This window comes from Schistocerca piceifrons, chromosome 6 (assembly GCF_021461385.2).
Source record: "Schistocerca piceifrons isolate TAMUIC-IGC-003096 chromosome 6, iqSchPice1.1, whole genome shotgun sequence".
NCBI lineage: Eukaryota > Metazoa > Arthropoda > Insecta > Orthoptera > Acrididae > Schistocerca > Schistocerca piceifrons.
Window position 1 is genome coordinate 575,642,243 of NC_060143.1, and position 19,655 is coordinate 575,661,897.

The following is a 19,655-nucleotide window of genomic DNA, read 5'->3' on the forward strand; positions in this document are numbered from 1 at the left end:
TGTTCAGAGTGTTTGCCAGAAAAAGCTCAGATCGGAAGCTCAAAACCATTCCAGGTCCTTTGCTTCACGCCGGAATCGGAATCGAACCAAGGATACTCAGGCTCGCGAAACTTCACCCATGGAAATTCATGTAGTTCATTCCACTCCACCCAGTGCCACTCTCTCTAACAGTGACTGTGTTCGTCCCACAAATAGTGTGCGTCGACATCGCTGGAACCCCCTTCAAGTCGCAAGTGATTTTGTACCAGTGTCAGTTCACGTTGCACGAGACAGTCGCTCTTGTCGTCAGCAGGACAATAAACTTTTTGTGGACTTGGACATTAACGGCAAAGTGATACCATTCCAGCTCGATACCGGGGCTGCAGTTTCACTGATCAATCAAGACACTTACAAACTGCTGGGCACACCTCCGTTGCATGCCGCAAATGTTAAGTTAACTAGCTATTCAGGTCGAGAGATCCCTGTGTTAGGACAGTGCAGCCTTCGTTCTTCTTCTGCAGTGAACTTGTTTGGTTTCAATTTATTTCAGTTGTTTAACTTGTCTATAGTAAATCAGGTCCTATCAGTGGACCACACTGTGCCTTCAGACAGTGTTTCTCGTCTATGTGAAGAATTTGCACACATTTTTGCACCAGGCCTCGGCTGCGCTAAGAACTATAAAGCACATTTGGAACTGAAAGTAAGCGTGCAACCGAAATTTTTCAGAGTGCGCAATGTTCCCCACGCATTGCGTGATGAGGTCGCAAAAACATCATACGATTTGGAATCACAAGGTGTAACTGAACGTGTGCAGGCTTCTCTCCGGGCATCACCCTTAGTAATTTTGCCAAAACCTTCGGGAAAATTGAGACTTCGTGTGGACTTCAAGGCAACAGTGAATCCACAACTAGTGATTGCCACTTTTCCTTTACCGCACCCAGAAGATCTTTCTGACAAACTGTGCCCGGGTAAATATTTTTCGAAGTTGGACCTAGCAGATGCGTACTTGCAAATACCGGTGGACAAAGAATCTCAGCGCTTTTTGGTGGTTAACACGCATCTTCGGTTGTATCGATTCAAACGACTGCCATTCGGGTGTGCATCCGCCCCTGCATTGTTTCAGTAATATCTACAAACTGTTTGTGCGTCGGTCCCTACTTCAGCAAACTATCTGGACGATATTGTGTTCTCCGGAAATACGGAAGAAGAACGTTTAGCCAATCTCAGAACATTATTTCGGGTCTTGCGACAAAATGGTCTTCGCTTGCGGAAGGACAAATGTGTGTTTTTTGCTCGTGACTTGCCATACCTGGGACATGTACTCAATGCCCAAGTCATACATCCCACTCCAACGCACCTTCGTGCCGTACAAGACTTGCCTTCGCTGCAGAATTTGAAGCAGCTACAGAGTGTGCTGGGAAAAATAAATTACTTTAACCGATATATGCCACACGCCTCTTCCATTTCAGCTCCGCTTCATCGCTTACGCCGTAAAGGTGTTCCGTTCGTCTGGACGACGGAATGCGAACGCGCCTTTCGCCGGTTGAAATCGGCGTTGGTTTCCAATACTTGCCTTACGCCATTCGATCCCCAGAAGCCCCTTTTGTTGATGGTGGATGCATCGGATTTCGGGATCGGTGCTGTGCTTGCGCACAAAGATGGCTCGCACGATCGCCCTATTGCCTTTGCGTCCAAATTGCTCTCGTCTGCGCAAAGAAATTATTCACAGATTGAGAAAGTAGCACTGACTCTCGTATTTGGTGTTACAAAGTTTCATGATTTCTTGTATTGTCGTCCCTTTACTATAATCACAGACCACAAACTTTTAACATCGCTTTTTCATCCGAACAAGCCTGTACCTCCACGTACAGCGCAGAAATTCATTTGCTGGTCTATTCTCCTCTCGCAGTACCGCTACGATATCTTGTATCGGTCCACTGCTAAGCACGGCAACGCCGATGCCTTGTCCCGTTTGCCTGTTGCTGAGGATGGGTCATTCGATTCCTCCGAACTTGCTTGCATGTTCATTGATTCGGAAACCGATGACGTGGTCGAATCGTTTCCGATTGAATTTCGTCGTGTAGCTACGGCCACAGCTGCCGACCCTGTCCTTACTACCGTTCTGCGTTTTGTTGCTACGCAATGGCCCTTGTCAAAGTCACGGATCGGGGACCCGTTGGTTCGCCGATTTTTTGCTCACGAGGAGAGACTTTTTGTTCGACGTGGTGTTTTGCTGTTGCGTTCTGATAATGATCAGTCCAGGGTCGTGGTCCCACGTTCGTTACAGTCCTCTGTCTTACGGCTTCTCCACCAAGGACATTGGGGTATAGTGAGAGCGAAACAACTTGCTCGTCAGCACTGTACTTGGTTCGGAATCGATGCTGCGATTACGACTATGTTCTCTTCTTGCATGGTGTGTGCCGAACAACAATCAGCACCACCGCGGAAATTCTTTGCATGGCCAAAAGCCACTTCCCCTTGGCAACGCTTACACATCGATTTTGCTGGTCCATTCTGGAATGCTCGATAGTTGGTTGTGGTAGATTCATTCAGTAATTTTCCTTTTGTTGTCCGGATGTCTTCCATGGCGTCATCTGCCACCATCCAAGCGTTATCTGCTATCTTTTGCATTGAAGGTCTTCCACAGACTATTGTTTCCGACAATGGCCCACAATTCATGTCCGCAGAATTTCACTCATTCTGCAAGGCCAATGGTATTCAACAACTGACGTCCGCGCCGTTTTTGCCACAGTCAAACGGCGCCGCTGAACGATTGGTCAGGACTTTCAAGTCACAGATGTTGAAGTTGAAAGAGTCACATTCTCGGGAGGACGCGTTATTGCTCTTTTTGTCCTCGTATCGCTCTCAGCCCCGAGATGGTCACTCGCCGGCTGAGTTGCTCCACAGTCGTTATCATTGAACCTTGATGTCTTTGCAACATCCGCCGCATCAGGTTCCTGTGCAGCGGCAGACACCTGCTTTTGCTCTAGGCGACGTTGTCTACTATCGCCACTATCGAGGTTCACGGCGTTGGCTCGAAGGGCGCATTCTTCGCTGCCTCGGCCGTGCTGTGTATCTGGTTTTGGGGGCCTCTGGTGAGGTGCGTCGGCATCTCAATCAGCTGCGCCTCTGTCGTCGCATGGGATCTGCCGCTCGCCGTCTGCTTTCAGCGACGGTGCCGTCCGGTCAGCGCCCTGGGGACCCATCTACTGGCTCGCCTCAGCCCCATGTGTTACCGACGCTGCCTTCCATTTTGCCCCATGGCGCTGCCGCCGCCACCGCCGCCGCCGCCTGTTCTCCCACCGGCGACGCCCGCAGTGGACGCGTCGCTGCAACCGCCGGGCGCCTCCCTGGGTCACGCGCCGCCCATCGCTTCCCGTGACCAGTTGTCCTCCGACGTGGAACTGTTGCCCGCTCCGGACCATATGTCGTCTTCGCCCGTCAGGTGCCCCGGCCCGATGAAGGTCGACCCTTCGGCCCCTCCTGTCTCTCTGCGGGGGCGTACACCGCATGTTGACGTGCACCCTGGACTAGGTTTTCAGGCGGTTCCTAGCTCCCCGTGGTCCGAATGGCAGGGTTCGAGTGGCACAGCCTCGCCTGTTGTTAGGCTCCCCACCCCGTCGCATACGTCAACATGGGGTCCTCCCCACGGCGGGCGGAAGCCTTATAACACAACCGTGCGCCGATTTGCGGGGGATTAATGTGGTGTCACCGCCAGACATCACACTTGCTAGGAGGTAGCCTTTAAATCGGCCGAGGTCCGTTAGTATACGTCGGCCCCTTGTGTCACCACTATCAGTGATTGCAGACCGAGTGCCGCCCCACGGCAGGTCTAGGGAGACTTCCTAGCACTCGCCCCAGTTGTACAATCGACTTTGATAGCGATGGTTCACTGACAAGATACGCTCTCATTTGCCGAGACGATAGTTTAGCATAGCCTTCAGCTAAGTCATTTGCGCGCCATATTCAGTTACTATTGATATTGTGAATCATGTACCGTCAAGAGCGACGTTCATCATTAATGGATTAAAGTTAAGTATTCCACCAGCTACGTCTGTTTTTCTAAATTTTAATTTCTTTGTCCTCTTCCAGACCTCACGCTAGCCTGCGTGAGCTAAAACGCGTGCATTTCGGCCTCCTCTAGTAACACGGTGTTGGCTCTCCTGCCAACCACAACAAACACACACCTCGTTCTCCAGGCGAATGACGCCAAACATTACATCACAGTTCCTGGACTTAATTCGATTTATGCAAGGAAGACACGTAAATCTCTAAAGCTGCATTTGCCGATGGTCTTATAAATACCTGAATTTCAAAGAGAGACTCAACTAAGTCACATTGCCTGACATACCCACATTCAGCAGTAATCTTACAGCCAATACCATAACGAATTCCGAGTTTAAGCATCTGGTGAATATTTAGCAGGAATTAAGCGTCTATGATTTAGGGGAAGATGCAAAGCTACAGGGTGTTTCAAAAATGACCGGTATATTTGAAACGGCAATAAAAACTAAACGAGCAGCGATAGAAATACACCGTTTGTTGCAATATGCTTGGGACAACAGTACATTTTCAGGCGGACAAACTTTCGAAATTACAGTAGTTACAATTTTGAACAACAGATGGCGCTGCAAGTGATGTGAAAGATATAGAAGACAACGCAGTCTGTGGGTGCGCCATTCTGTACGTCGTCTTTCTGCTGTAAGCGTGTGCTGTTCACAACGTGCAAGTGTGCTGTAGACAACATGGTTTATTCCTTAGAACAGAGGATTTTTCTGGTGTTGGAATTCCACCGCCTAGAACACAGTGTTGTTGCAACAAGACGAAGTTTTCAACGGAGGTTTAATGTAACCAAAGGACCGAAAAGCGATACAATAAAGGATCTGTTTGAAAAATTTCAACGGACTGGGAACGTGACGGATGAACGTGCTGGAAAGGTAGGGCGACCGCGTACGGCAACCACCGAGGGCAACGCGCAGCTAGTGCAGCAGGTGATCCAACAGCGGCCTCGGGTTTCTGTTCGCCGTGTTGCAGCTGCGGTCCAAATGACGCCAACGTCCACGTATCGTGTCATGCGCCAGAGTTTACACCTCTATCCATACAAAATTCAAACGCGGAAACCCCTCAGCGCCGCTACCATTGCTGTACGAGAGACATTCGCTAACGGTATAGTGCACAGGATTGATGACGGCGATATGCGTGTGGGCAGCATTTGGTTTACTGACGAAGCTTATTTTTACCTGGACGGCTTCGTCAATAAACAGAACTGGCGCATATGGGGAACCGAAAAGCCCCGTGTTGCAGTCCCATCGTCCCTGCATCCTCAAAAAGTACTGGTCTGGGCCGCCATTTCTTCCAAAGGAATCATTGGCCCATTTTTCAGATCCGAAACGATTACTGCATCACGCTATCTGGACATTCTTCGTGAATTTGTGGCGGTACAAACTGCCTTAGACGACACTGCGAACACCTCGTGGTTTATGCAAGATGGTGCCCGGCCACATCGCACGGCCGACGTCTTTAATATCATGAATGAATATTTCGATGATCGTGTGATTGCTTTGGGCTATCCGAAACATACAGGAGGCGGCGTAGATTGGCCTCCCTATTCGCCAGACATGAACCCCTGTGACTTCTATCTGTGGGGACACTTGAAAGACCAGGTGTACCGCCAGGACCAGAAACAATTGAACAGCTGAAGCAGTACATCTCATCTGCATGTGAAGCCATTCCGCCAGACACGTTGTCAAAGGTTTCGGGTAATTTCATTCAGAGACTACGCCATATTATTGCTACGCATGGTGGATATGTGGAAAATATCGTACTATAGAGTTTCCCAGACCGCAGCGCCATCTGTTGTTGAAAATTGTAACTACTGTAATTTCGAAAGTTTGTCTGCCTGAAAATGTACTGTTGTCCCAAGCATATTGCAACAAACGGTGTATTTCTATCGCTGCTCGTTTAGTTTTTATTGCCGTTTCAAATATACCGGTCATTTTTGAAACACCCTGTATATATGGGCATGGACGTACAACTACTTGCAGGTATTTTCGAGAAGTTCTGGATGGTATGCATGACCACATACACTTTTAATTCCACATTATGTTACATTTCGACACTGAATTTTTGATCAATGTCAACATGGTTTTCTTTTTCGAATGCAGCATGCACGGTGGACTTTGGAAATGTGTGCACAGACACGCCAAGGCAAACAAGACGTGAATGAACGGACAAATGGCTCTAGGCACTATGGGACTTAACTTCTGAGGTCATTAGTCCCCTAGAACTTAGAACTACTTAAACCTAACTAACCTAAGGACATCACACACATCCATGCCCGAGGCAAGATTCGAACCTGCGACCGTAGCGGTCGTGCGGTTCCAGACTGTAGAGACTAGAACCACGCAGCCATTTCGGCCGGCAATGGGCGGACAGTTTAAAGCCTGTGAGTATGAGAGTTACATACGTATCTTCGTATTAACAACTAATACGGATATGCCACGCAACATAATCTGGCTGCTGAGAAGTTTCGATGGCTGTCTGAGGAGGACAGCCATATATTAGGTGATTTCAAAGGTGTCGCAGCTGGTCTGGTAAAGGATATGGTGTGGATGGTAGACTTGGCATATCCTGCTAGTTTGCGTGATACGCACAGCAATGGAGCACCTCGTCCCATAAATGGACTCCACCCTCACTCTGATGACGGCACTGGGTCGAAAATAGATATGCATTATGCACTACAGATATCCCCAGCAACGTATCCATTTGGATTGGTTTTGATTAGTGTCACCCATGGCATCTCTTTCAAATGAAGTCGCTGACTTAGAGAAATATTTTTTAAAAATAGATGAATAATGCTATTTTCAAGAAAAACGTCGACAAATTAAGAAAACACCACGAAATTCATGAAGTTTACTGCTGGGAGAGGCGTTATGGGGGCATTATTATGTCGCTTGGCCACATTCTTCAGCCAAAGTTTAATCGTTCTGGAGGTGGATAAGTTTTCGATGGAGTTCATGAGAGCTGTTTATATTTGTATGTGTATATCAGACATTTCCTAACTCCATGTGAAGCAATTTCACTATGCCTTTCTGAAGACCAAATTCACTGACACAGAGTTACTTTATATGGATGAAGACTGTTTCATCAACTGGATTAAAGACTGCAATCCACATAAAGTAACGAGATACAGTCCGGAGGAATTCTACACGTCTGGATATTCGACCAATAATACTGTTTACACCTCATAACAAGATGGTTATCAGAATCAAGTCTTCTCGGTTGTCAAGCCGTGTCAGTTCGAATAAAGTTCCCAAGATTTCTATGGCTATCTCCGCCATCGTTGTCAGGAGCAGGGGATAGCACTATGTTCTGATTTTATAACCACGTATGTGGTGGCTGCCACCAGTGAGAGAGGGCCGAAACGATGCGAGCGAGGAAGCTGAGGCGGACAGCTCGTAGCAACTCCGGCCCGCCGCGCGACAGGGTGACATCAGATAGCGCAAGAGCCCGGCGACACGTCTGGAACTGCCTCCCTGCAAGCGTTAAGCAGCCGCCGTCGTTTCCTTTCGACGCCCAGAGCCCACCCCCACTACTCACTGTGTGCGTCTTGTCTCTGTTATAAGTGTTGTTGTTCATTCTAATCTCGGCCGTCTATTTTATAACAGAATCCCATTACGTTCACGTACAAGCCAAGACTCTCGTTTCTCAATCAGTATTTTGTGTCCGTTTACCAGGCGATGCTCAGCTACGGTCGACTTTTCAAACTTCTTTTTTTTTTTTTTAAGATGTCTGTCGTGCTCGGTACGATTTGCTGGATTGTCTGACCTACGTAGATGCTGCAACGGCACCATACGCACGGGGCACACGAAGAGCTATGTCGTCTTTAAGATGGCGCAGCACATCTTATATTTTGAGCCGGGCTGGAACTCTGGCGTCAATCCACATCGCTAGAATACACGTCCTAACTTGCTGCACATTGTCCCACAGTGTGTCTCCTACTCCACTGCAAAAATTTTCTTAGCCTGCTTTTTCTCTACTTGTTTACACATCGTAGTAGGCAACGGAAACTATAGTGCGTTTAAAGTTAGTCGCGACTTTTGACAGTTCAAGTGCGGATCGAGTGGAGGAAAGCGTAGTTGCCAGCGTCTGCTGAACGCGTCAGCATGCGAAGATGACGCCGGGCCTGCTCGGTGCGTAAACTGTCGGCCGCGCAAGCTGCTCCACCTGCAATCTTTTTCAAACGATTTTGGAGAAACTATGAGGTAGTAAATTGTCAGCTTCATTGGTCAACTTCATGATCAGTTACCTATTACTTCGTTAATGGTCATAGTTATTGTGATATTTCGGTATTAGCTGAACTACTGCGAGAAATTCTTAAAGTTTTGACTGAAAAATAGGTATCGCTACGAATTTTCGTGTGATGTGATATGTCATATGTTGCTGCATATAAAATTTAGGTAACATATTGAATTATTTATTAAACCTCGAAGGATATCGTTATTTATTTCCAACGTCCAGAAAATGGAGTGTGTGTAAACGTTTCCGTCACGAACGCACAAGCCACTGCAAAAGGCAGAATGAAATATTCATAAAGCCCTCGTAACTCATAAACGGTCTGAGATATCCAAACAAGATTTTGGCAAATGATAGAACGCAAAGAGCAGAGAATTTTGGCATGTGATTAACATCCGCAACTTTCATGTCTACGACGGTATTCAAGCAACTACAGAAGTTTTTAAAAGAAATAATTTAATGTTGAAGGACCATCAATAGCCTGTGAAACGAAAACTGCTGTGGGTTTTGGAACAATGTAAATGAAGAAGGTGCACATTTATTTTTATACTGACAGTGGGCTTTCTCATAACTAATGATATGTTTCTCCCACTGTTGCTAGTTTAATAATACGCCGTTTTATGATTCTGCCACAATTGCAACTGCGGTAGAATCTTAGTAAGATGTATATCTGTAAATTCTGCTGAGTCTAGGCAAAAGAGGTAGTTGCTAACACAACAACAAGAGAAGGGAAGTATTACTCAAAACTCGACACAGTCCTTCATGAATCCATGTCTCCTTAAATACATTTTTTGGTATGGCTGACAACTTGACACCAGCCCCGTTATGTAACGATTGCAATGACTTCTTTTGTCAGCATTTCAACCTCAATGAGCGTAAATTTCTTATTTCTGCCACATTACTTTTCACCTAGGCCTACATATTCTCAGTCCGATTTAAATGTGGATAATACGGGGAAGCCTGATTAAACTATGCCCTTTATCGTTAGCCTGTTCGTCGGACTGGAAGCGTGGAGTTTTTGGCTTGTACAGCACTACAAGTTCCACTAACTTCGCTTTACACAACGTACGTTCAATTTATCCAGTCGAATATTCCTTTGCACCTAGAGAAAAGTAGCCGCTTTCTTTCGCTGCATTGTTGGAGCTTTATCTGTCACAATAGAGTGATATTGGGCATTGTCCATTGCTTTGTCGAATTCGGAGGAATAGTTCGCAGCAGAACATTATATTCACAGCCCATGATCGTATTCTAAGACGAGCGCTTTTACTGCGAATCTCGTGTTCACACGTGCTCTACTGTTGTTATTAATGTAGCGCCAACACGAAACACTCGTTCACAACACCTGACGACTGTAGAACACTTTAACGCCAGAAAATATCACTTTACTACAAGAGCAAACAGACGCGACACCAAGTGGCACTGTTTATCCATGGCGTGGCAACAGGGGCGCTGTACCAAGCGAACCCCAGTCACAATCTTGGTAATGGCTATGTTTCAGTCGAATACCTCTATGTGACTTTCTGTGTATTTCAAGATATACTTTTATATACTTGGTACGAATCCAAATTGATATTTGGTAGAGCTGTATTTAGCAACATGAATCAGATATGTTTTCCGAGCAATATATCGGACAACACGTCAGTGCAGCGAGATTTCGTTTGTGTGTTGCGCATGGTGCAAGAAATATTTGTCTTTTGCTTGCTTCTGTGATAGGTTTCACCCCACTGAATGCGAGCAATTTCACGAAGAGACTGTCAATAATTGAAATTACGCAATAATACACTTAAAAGGTAAATTTTTGCATTATGTATCCCAATGAAAACCACTGTTAATAGATTATATGCCTACTTGCTTATTATATAAATATAAAATGATATTATATAAATATAAAAAGATAGAGAGAGAGAGAGACAGAGAGAGAAAACACAAATGTATTTCAAATATCAGCTCGGTGACGCAATGTTCGTCTCGTGATGTAAACTATGTATGGCTGCAGGGTTCTTTCTTTTCTCTCTGCAAACAACCAGAACGGAATTCAGTAACTAAGTGGTATGAACACCTATGCATTGCGCCAATTAAACACTCAGCCTTTCTCGGTTATTTTGTTAATCGTTAACAATTGTCTGTAATGCAGTAAACATCCTTAATTACTGATTTGTTATTACTACCATTGTTATTGTTATTCGTCACCTCACAACAGCTTTCCTATCACTCGTTGCTGCTGCTGAACGTAACGAATGGATCAGGATGAATGGAATGTGGGCCGTTTCGTTACAGAGAATATACCCATTTATCTAGGCGTCTTGTGTTCAGGGTAATATGAAAGTCTCAGTAAGAGAAGACGATCCAGGCAATAATACACCATGATGACAGAGAAATTGGTGTTTCAGTGTATTTTGATTATAATCCGTTAGCCTTTTTGCGTCCTCGTTCTAATACCTCGTGGTAACAGGCATAAAATTTTGCTTTTTGAACACTTAGCAATAATAGACAAAGATAGTAGACGGAAGGATACAAAAAAAAAAACAATCAGACTCATGGGTGTGGATCCAGTTCGTCATTAGAAGACTAAACAAGAGCGAAACAACACGAAAGCAATGTAGTTTCTTCTATTCTGAATTTTCAAATGAATTGATTATTACGTGGCACAGAATAATTGGTTAACTGCGTTTCTTATAGCTTCCATTCGCACCAACATTTATCGACATTCTCGATCAATTTATGAAATTCTACTTGCATGGTCACAATACTGCACATAGATGATATCGATTTCGAAGTGCAAAGTGTTTGTTATCTTACTTTTCGTAACAGGTGGACAAAGATGATTTCCAAAGACTTTTTACTGTACTGAAATAATCTCTTGTTACAAAGTAACAAGGTAAGTGTTTTATTCGTAAATATTTTGTGGGAAACTGTAATCGTGATGGAAGATAATCCACCTGAATGTTTGTCACAACTGGTAGGAGAAAACGCTGCATATTAACCAAACCCCGCACCTCCTCTCCGTATCCTCGTATGACACTAGCACGGGATTCTCCTCGCATACCGCTACAGAGCTGTTCCCAGCACAGCTGAGAACTGGCAACATCGTCACAAATATTTGGCAACACTGTGACAGTGCAATCACTTCCGCATATTGACTCGCTACATTCACTTGATATTCCATTTGAATGACTCGTGCTATACAAGGTGCGACAAGAAAGTAATGAGACTGATGTTAAAAAAAAAATGTTGCTTACCCTTTTAGTCAAGTTTAGTGTTGTCTCCTCCAAAGTAGTACCTTCTGATTGCACACACTTTTTCCAGCTCTTCTGCCATTGTTGGTAATATTTCTGGAACTCATTTTCTGTCATATCCTTCAAGACCCTCGTCACAGCTTTTGGGAAATCTTGTGTTGTTTGAAAATGGTGTCCCTGGACTGCCATTTTGACTCCTGGAAATTGAAAAAAGTCGCACGGAGCGATTTCTGGTGAATAAGGTGGCTGTGGTAGTACTGAAATTTGTTTTGAGGTTAAAAATTGCTGTACTGACAGAGCAGTATGGGATGGCGCATTATCGTGATGCAGAATTCAGTTGTCAGCAGTTTTGGCACAGATACAAAGAACTCTTTTACGAAGTCTTTCTAAAATTTCTTTATAGTAATATTGGTTAACTGTTTGTCCAGGAGGCACCCTCTCTTTATGAACAATTCCCTTGGAATCGAAGAAGCGCACAAGCATGCATTTCACTTTTGACTTTGTCATAAGAGCATTTTGGGTCTGGGTGATGTCTTTCAACACCATTGCGAACTTTGGCGATTTGTCTCTGGATCTTACTGAAAAAAAACTTTCATCACCAGTGATAACATGGCTCAACAATTCTGGATTGATTTCCATTTGCTCTAACAGATCGGCTGTCACATTTTTCCGTGTTTCTTGGTGTTGTGGTGTGAGATTTTTGGGGACCATTTTTGCACAAATCTTTCTCATACCAAGTTCTTCAGTTATTAGACGAACCGTTTATCGATTGATATTCAGATATTCTGCAATCATTTTTACGGATCGTACGAGTTCACGCACCCTGGCCAAGTTGACATCCGTCCGTGAGGTTGATGGTCATTCGGTGCGGTCTTAATCTTCAACATTCGTTCTGCCTTCACTAAACATTTTATGCCACCGAAAAACTTGAGCTCTTGACATAACCTCCTCTCCAAAAGTCTTCTGAAGCTTACCATAAGTTGTCGTCGCGGTTCCACCCAATTTATTGCAAAAAGAAATGGCTTACCGTTGCGCAATATTATGCAGTTCCATTTCCATGACGAGAGACACAAATATGGGTTAACTTATTACAGCACAACTCACGACAGAGCAGGTGCATGTGCTTGGACTAGAAGCAGCTTATAGACCAAGGTCAAAGATATTGTGCCTATGCAAGCCTGCAGGGTTGCCACATCTTGCAAAGAAAATCAGTCTCATTACTTTATTGCCGCACCTCATATAATCCTCATGTAAACTAAGACACTGGGACAGAAAAATCAATTTTTTGGCTAAAGAAATGCTATTCTTCACATTACTGACAACTTTTATTGTCTTTAATTATGCGTTATGAGAGTGAGCGACCAATACCATGATGAGAGTGACATGCTGGCAGCAGTGTGACTGTAGCCCCATGGTACCACCCATGTCTCATGTCGCAACGGCTCAATGAGTCGTCAGTTCTAACCGTGGTAGGGTCCAGCATGTGCGAGCTTTTTTTTCTGGTTTATTTTATGGAGCTGCGAATTTCCAGAAAAAAATTCTGTAACGAAATCGGAAGAAAACCTTTACACATCAAGTCCTCTTGGTAGCTCGACTCAGTAAATTGCGTTAACGGTCATAGATCTCGGCTTTCTGACTGCCAAGCTGCTTCACAATACAAGCGTCTCTGAAGATATTCAAATCGACTGTCAATGATATGAATTTCATTGTTGTTCTTCACTTAAGACTCACATGCCAGGGTGATAAATATGAAGGCAATGAACCTCTTGATTATTATAGGGCCTCTATGCTAAATTTCCACAGAAGCAATTAGAAACTCTCTGCAGACATTTGCTAACAGCGGCTCTAGCAACTTAATTTTTTCTGGGTAGCTTCAAATATGGGCAATTTTGTAGCATTAAATCCAATTGAATATTTTAAATATCATTTTTGAACAGCGTTCACTTCTCCATTAATTAATGTACGGACCTCAAAACAAGAAATTTGCCTGAGTAGCTATAGAGCAGGTTCTGAAAGATATTGACATAATGTTTCGCATTAATTTACCGTAGGGAATCAAAGAAAGAAACCAAACACATTACATTGCATTTACTCTCTGTGCCTTGACTAACTCATATGAATCCATGACAAAAATAAGTTATTTGAAGAATCTCCTATGAAAGGAGAAAGAACAGGATGTGAGGCTTTAATTATAGTGCACTGGATCAGAAGCAATGAAATTAATTCTGTGCCACATTGACGTATTGCATACTAGCGTAATAAAATACTCATCAAATAAAAACGGTTTTATGCCTCCATTGCTATCGAGTGTGAAACACGAAGCGTAGACAGATTTTATGGGTCACCACTCAACAACATTAAAGCATTTTACACTGTCGAGAGTAAGGATTGGAGCAGACGTTGTTGGCATAAGGCGAGGCAGTGCAGTGCCTCAGCCCCCGCTGGTAGGCAGCAAAAGGGTCCCAGAGAACTGAGACGCATGCGGTGTTTAGAGGCAGATGGTTGGCCAAAAAATCTCACGCTAAAATATTGTTGAACCAAACTGTCATTACCAATGTGACATAAAGCGAAATATATTGTATATGCGCTTGAATTACACTCATAGCTTCAGCACCGAGAGGAAAGGGGCGATAAAGACTTTGTCCACGTGTGCTTTCGGTTGCCAGACGTCGTATTAGCTAGTCTCGCGTTTAGCCTCAAGACTACGGCCATAGTCAAGAGCGATGTATTCAGACTGAAGTCATTACTTCCTCCGGGAAGTGCCGCAGTCTACAATGTTGCCAGATCGAGCATATTGCCGGACATAGAATTCTGAGGGGAGCACGACTGAATTGTCCACCTTACGTAAACGACTCGGCGGTCAATATTTTTGTCTAAGACTGTATCTAAAACACATATTGTACGCTGAAGACCCAGAAGAATTAAAGAACAAAATTAGTTAATGAGAGCACCGTTAACTATAGCGTTAGAAGTATTCATAGTATTGTATACGTTTGTGTATACGCCTTCCAATGCCCACTCTAGGAAGACAAGGATACACAGTCTAGCTTCAATATTATAAATACACCTCAGTTTGTGGATGAACTCAGACTTAGGTTGATAATCATTTTGAATATTTAGCAGTACTGTACCCATTGGTATTAAACTCGTTTTCAACCAATGATTCTCACAGCTACGGGAACATAACTTTTGATACCTCTTAGACAAAATTCTTATTCAGTGCTATCTGACGAAGCGATCAACCTGACACAAACTGTGGGAAGTTTGTTTTACAACCTTCGTACCTGGATAAAGAGCTTTTCCTATTTGAGATATCTGTGAACGTTGCTGCATAAGACGATTTAAGAAGAAGCTAAATTCCTTCAGCTACGACAACGTTCAAAGAAATAGTCTAAACGGAACTAAATCGTGGCAAGAATCTTACTGACAAATTTCACAGAAGGAAAAGAGGGACGAAATGTCTCCCACTGGAAGGTCATGTTGTTTTATTTAAATGATTTCAGAATCAGGTAAAACGAACAATGAGGTTGTCAGTATAAGCACATTACTGTTGTCTGTATGATGTTGTACTGCCTAGGGCCTGTAATGATAAAGGGCCTGTTTAGGACAGGCACATTGTATACAGAAGTGGAAGAGAGAGCACCACTAAATTCTACAATCCGTATGTACAGCATTCACACAGAAATTACTGTTATAGTGTATTGATGGAGCCCAATGAGTGAATCGGATATTTTCCGGTGAGAAAGAGCACTGGCAAACAGTCTTCGCTACATTAAGTTACTTATACTGGTGTCACTCTCAGCTAGAATTTATGGTCAGCCACTAAGTGTAAGGTCAATTACTTTAGTTTTAATGTAATCTACGAGTAATTACTGATGTTTGATATTAACATGAAAATGATTCCATAGACAGGGAAAGAACCTGTTCTTGGGCAACTACTTCTATAATCACCAAAAACCGTTAAATGATTTTCAAGCACATGTGTTCCAGCAGTGGTGTGAAGAAAATGATAGTAATAATGACGGTAATAATGGAATTATCCGGTAATTTCACACTTCACAATGGATTTTCTCGAACTAAGAAATTTTCTGAATAAGTGAAAATTTCAAAACGATTTCACGTCGAGGCTATGATGCCTAGAATGGTCTTTACATCCTGCTGACATGAGAGTAGCGTAATCTCCGCGTCAGAATCTTGCTTCTACTTAACCATTTAAAAGACTCGCATTTTTTCCATCGTGACTGATTTTGTAAGCTAAGCACGTCATCTGTTACAGCACACTCCTGGGGCTGGGAAATGTGGCCACAATGGGTTGGTGGAACCAACTATCAGAAGTGCAATGCGTGGGTTCAGGCATTTAGAGGCACAAACAGATTTACTTTACCTCTGGTAACCTCAAGAGAAAGACGTTATAATCCAGAATCCAGAATCCGCATTAAACATCACGTTCCTTCATTCCCAACTGGACGGAGCAGGTTTACTTTGGGAAATGACATAGGCGGAGGTCATGATAAACAGAACTACTGTCGGCAGTAAACTTACTTACATTAGAAATTGTTTTTTTTTTGTGAAAGTCATTTAAAGTAACAGTGCTCTTAGTTTACTTGTACTTGATTGAACTAGAGATGCTGAAAAATTTGGTGCTGGACTGTGATTAGAATTTGTATCTCCGCTTTCGAGGATCTGAATCTCTCGGAACAGTATAGTTCAATCATTTCGTTCCTTTTTCCAAGACCGCAATTTCTAGTCAAACACGCACACATCTTACTGTTGGTGAGTAAGCAATTGATACTTAAGCTATATTCGTGGACGATAAAGAAGGACGGTAGGTGTGCGGTTCGATTGTCGCTCAGGCACAGATATTTGTATCCTTATTTTAGATTCAAACACCTAGCAGCTGGCAAGAAAAACCCATACGTAACATTCGATTTTACTTAGTTAACAATCCGATTACGTGTTGGGTTTATATCTCTGTCACAGAATTTCACATCATGCGCTTCATCTTTAAATGCATCCACACTTTGTTACTTCTGAATGGAGGTATATCAACATCTTTTGTGGTTATTTAACAGGGACGAAAGGCTCTTGATAGGAGTGCCGGTTTATAACAAAAACTATCGTCTTTTATTTTCAAGTTTATATTTGGCTACTGATACTGCCGAAAATTCCGGTAATACATGACTCTTCACGTCTAGCCAGCGATATGATATGATTAGATTAGATTACATTTGATTACATTAATACTTGTTCCATAGTTACTATTTGTTACTTCTGAATGGAGGTATATCAGACATTTTTCGTGGTTAGTTAACAGGGACGAAAGGGTCTTGATAGGAATCCCAGTTTATTACAAAAGCTGTGGTCTTTTATTTACAAGCTTAGATTTCGCTACTGATACCGGCGAAAATTTCGGTAATTCATGACTCTTCATGGCTAGTCAGCAATTTTGTTATGATTAGATTAGATTAGATCACATTAATACTTATTCCATAGATCATGAATACTAAATTTCGTAATGATGAGGAACGTATCATTTTCTACATCTACATCTACATCTACATGATTACTCTTCAATTCACATTTAAGTGCTTGGCAGAGAGTTCATCGAAACACAATCGTACTATCTCCCTACCATTCCACTCCCGAACAGCGCACGGGAAAAACGAACACCTAAACCTTTCTGTTCGAGCTCTGATTTCTCTTATTTTATTTTGATGATCATTCCTACCTATGTAGGTTGGGCTCAACAAAATATTTTCGCATTCGGAAGAGAAAGTTGCTGACTGAAATTTCGTAAATAGATCTCGCCGCGACGAAAAACGTCTTTGCTTTAATGACTTCCATCCCAACTCGCGTATCATATCTGCCACACTCTCTCCCCTATTACGTGATAATACAAAAAGAGCTGCCCTTTTTTGCACCCTTTCGATGTCCTCCATCAATCCCACCTGGTAGGGATCCCACACGGCGCAGCAATATTCTAACAGAGGACGAACAAGTGTAGTGTAAGCTGTCTCTTTAGTGGACTTGTTGCATATTCTAAGTGTCCTGCCAATGAAACGCAACCTTTGACTCACCTTCTCCACAGTATTATCTGTGTGGTCTTTCCAACTGAAGTTGTTCGTAATTTTTACACCCAGGTTCTTAGTTGAATTGACAGCCTTGAGAACTGTACTATTTATCGAGTAATCGAATTCCAACGGATTTCTTTTGGAACTCATGTGGATCACCTCACACTTTTCGTTATTTAGCGTCAACTGCCACCTGCCACACCATACAGCAATCTTTTCTAAATCTCTTTGCAACTGATACTGGTCTTCGGTTGACCTTGCTAGACGGTAAATTACAGCATCATCTGCGAACAACCTAAGAGAACTGCTCAGATTGTCACCCAGGTCATTTATATAGATCAGGAACAGCAGAGGTCCCAGGACGCTTCCCTGGGGACACCTGATATCACTTCAGTTTTATTCGATGATTTGCCGTCTATTACTACGAACTGCGACCTTCCTGACAGGAAATCACGAATCCAGTCGCACAACTGAGACGATACCCCATAGGCCCGCAGCTTGATTAGAAGTCGCTTGTGAGGAACGGTGTCAAAAGCTTTCCGGAAATCTAGAAATACGGAATCAACTTGGGATCCCCTGTCGATAGCGGCCATTACTTCGTGCGAATAAAGAGCTAGCTGCGTTGCACAAGAACGATGTTTTCTGAAACCATGCTGATTACGTATCAATAGATCGTTCCCTTCGAGGTGATTCATAATGTTTGAATACAGTATATGCTCCAAAACCCTACTGCAAACCGACGTCAATGATATAGGTCTGTAGTTAGATGGATTACTCCTACTACCCTTCTTAAACACTGGTGCGACCTGCGCAATTTTCCAATCTGTAGGTACAGATCTATCGATGAGCGAGCGGTTGTACATGAGTGCTGTATACAATCTGGACCTGAAGACTTGCCCGTATCAAGCGATTTGAGTTGCTTCGCAACCCCTAAGGTATCCACTTCTAAGAAACTCATGCTAGCAGCTGTTCGTGCTTCAAATTCTGGAACATTCCGTTCATTTTCCCTGGTGAAGGAATTTCGGAAAACTGCGTTCAATAACTCCGCTTTGGCGGCACAGTCGTCGGTAACAGTAGCATCGGCACTGCGCAGCGAAGGTATTGACTGCGTCTTGCCGCTTGTGTACTTTACATACGACCAGAATTTCTTCGGATTTTCTACCAAATTTCGAGACAATATTTCGTTGTGGAACCTATTAAAGGCATCTCTCATTGAATTCCGTGCCAAATTTCGCGCGTCTGTAAATTTTATCCAATCTTCGGGATTTCACGTTCTTCTGAACTTCGCATGCTTTTTCCGTTGCCTCTGCAACAGCGTTCGGACCTGTTTTGTGTACCGTAGGGGATCAGCTCCATCTCTTACCAATTTATGAGGTATGAATCTCTCAATTGCTGTTGCTACTATATCTTTGAATTTGAGCCACATCTCATCTACATTTGCATAGTCAGTTCGGAAGGAATGGAGATTGTCTCTTAGGAATGCTTCTAGTGACACTTTATCCGGTTTTTTAAATAAAATTATTTTGCGTTTGTTTCTGGTGGATTTGGAAGAAACGGTATTGAGCCTAGTTACAACGACCTTGTGATCACTAATCCCTGTATCAGTCATGATGCTATCTATTAGCTCTGGATTGTTTGTGGCTAAGAGGTCAAGTGTGTTTTCGCAACCATTTACAATTCGCATCGGTTTGTGGACTAACTGCTCGAAATAATTTTCGGAGAAAGCATTTAGGACAATCTCGGAAGATGTTTTCTGCCTACCGCCGGTTTTGAACAAGTATTTTTGCCAACGTATCTAGTGGGGGTTGTAGTCCCTACCAACTATAGCCGTATGAGTGGGGTATTTATTTGTTACGAAACTCAAATGTTTTCTGAACTGTTCAGCAACTATATCATTGGAGTCTGGGGGTCGGTCGAAGGAGCCAACTATTAACTTATTTCGGCTGTTAAGTATAACCTCCACCCATACCAATTCGCACGGAGTATCTACTTCGACTTCACTACAAGATAAACCACTACTGACAGACACAAACACTCCACCACCAATTCTGCCTAATCTATTTTTCCTAAATAC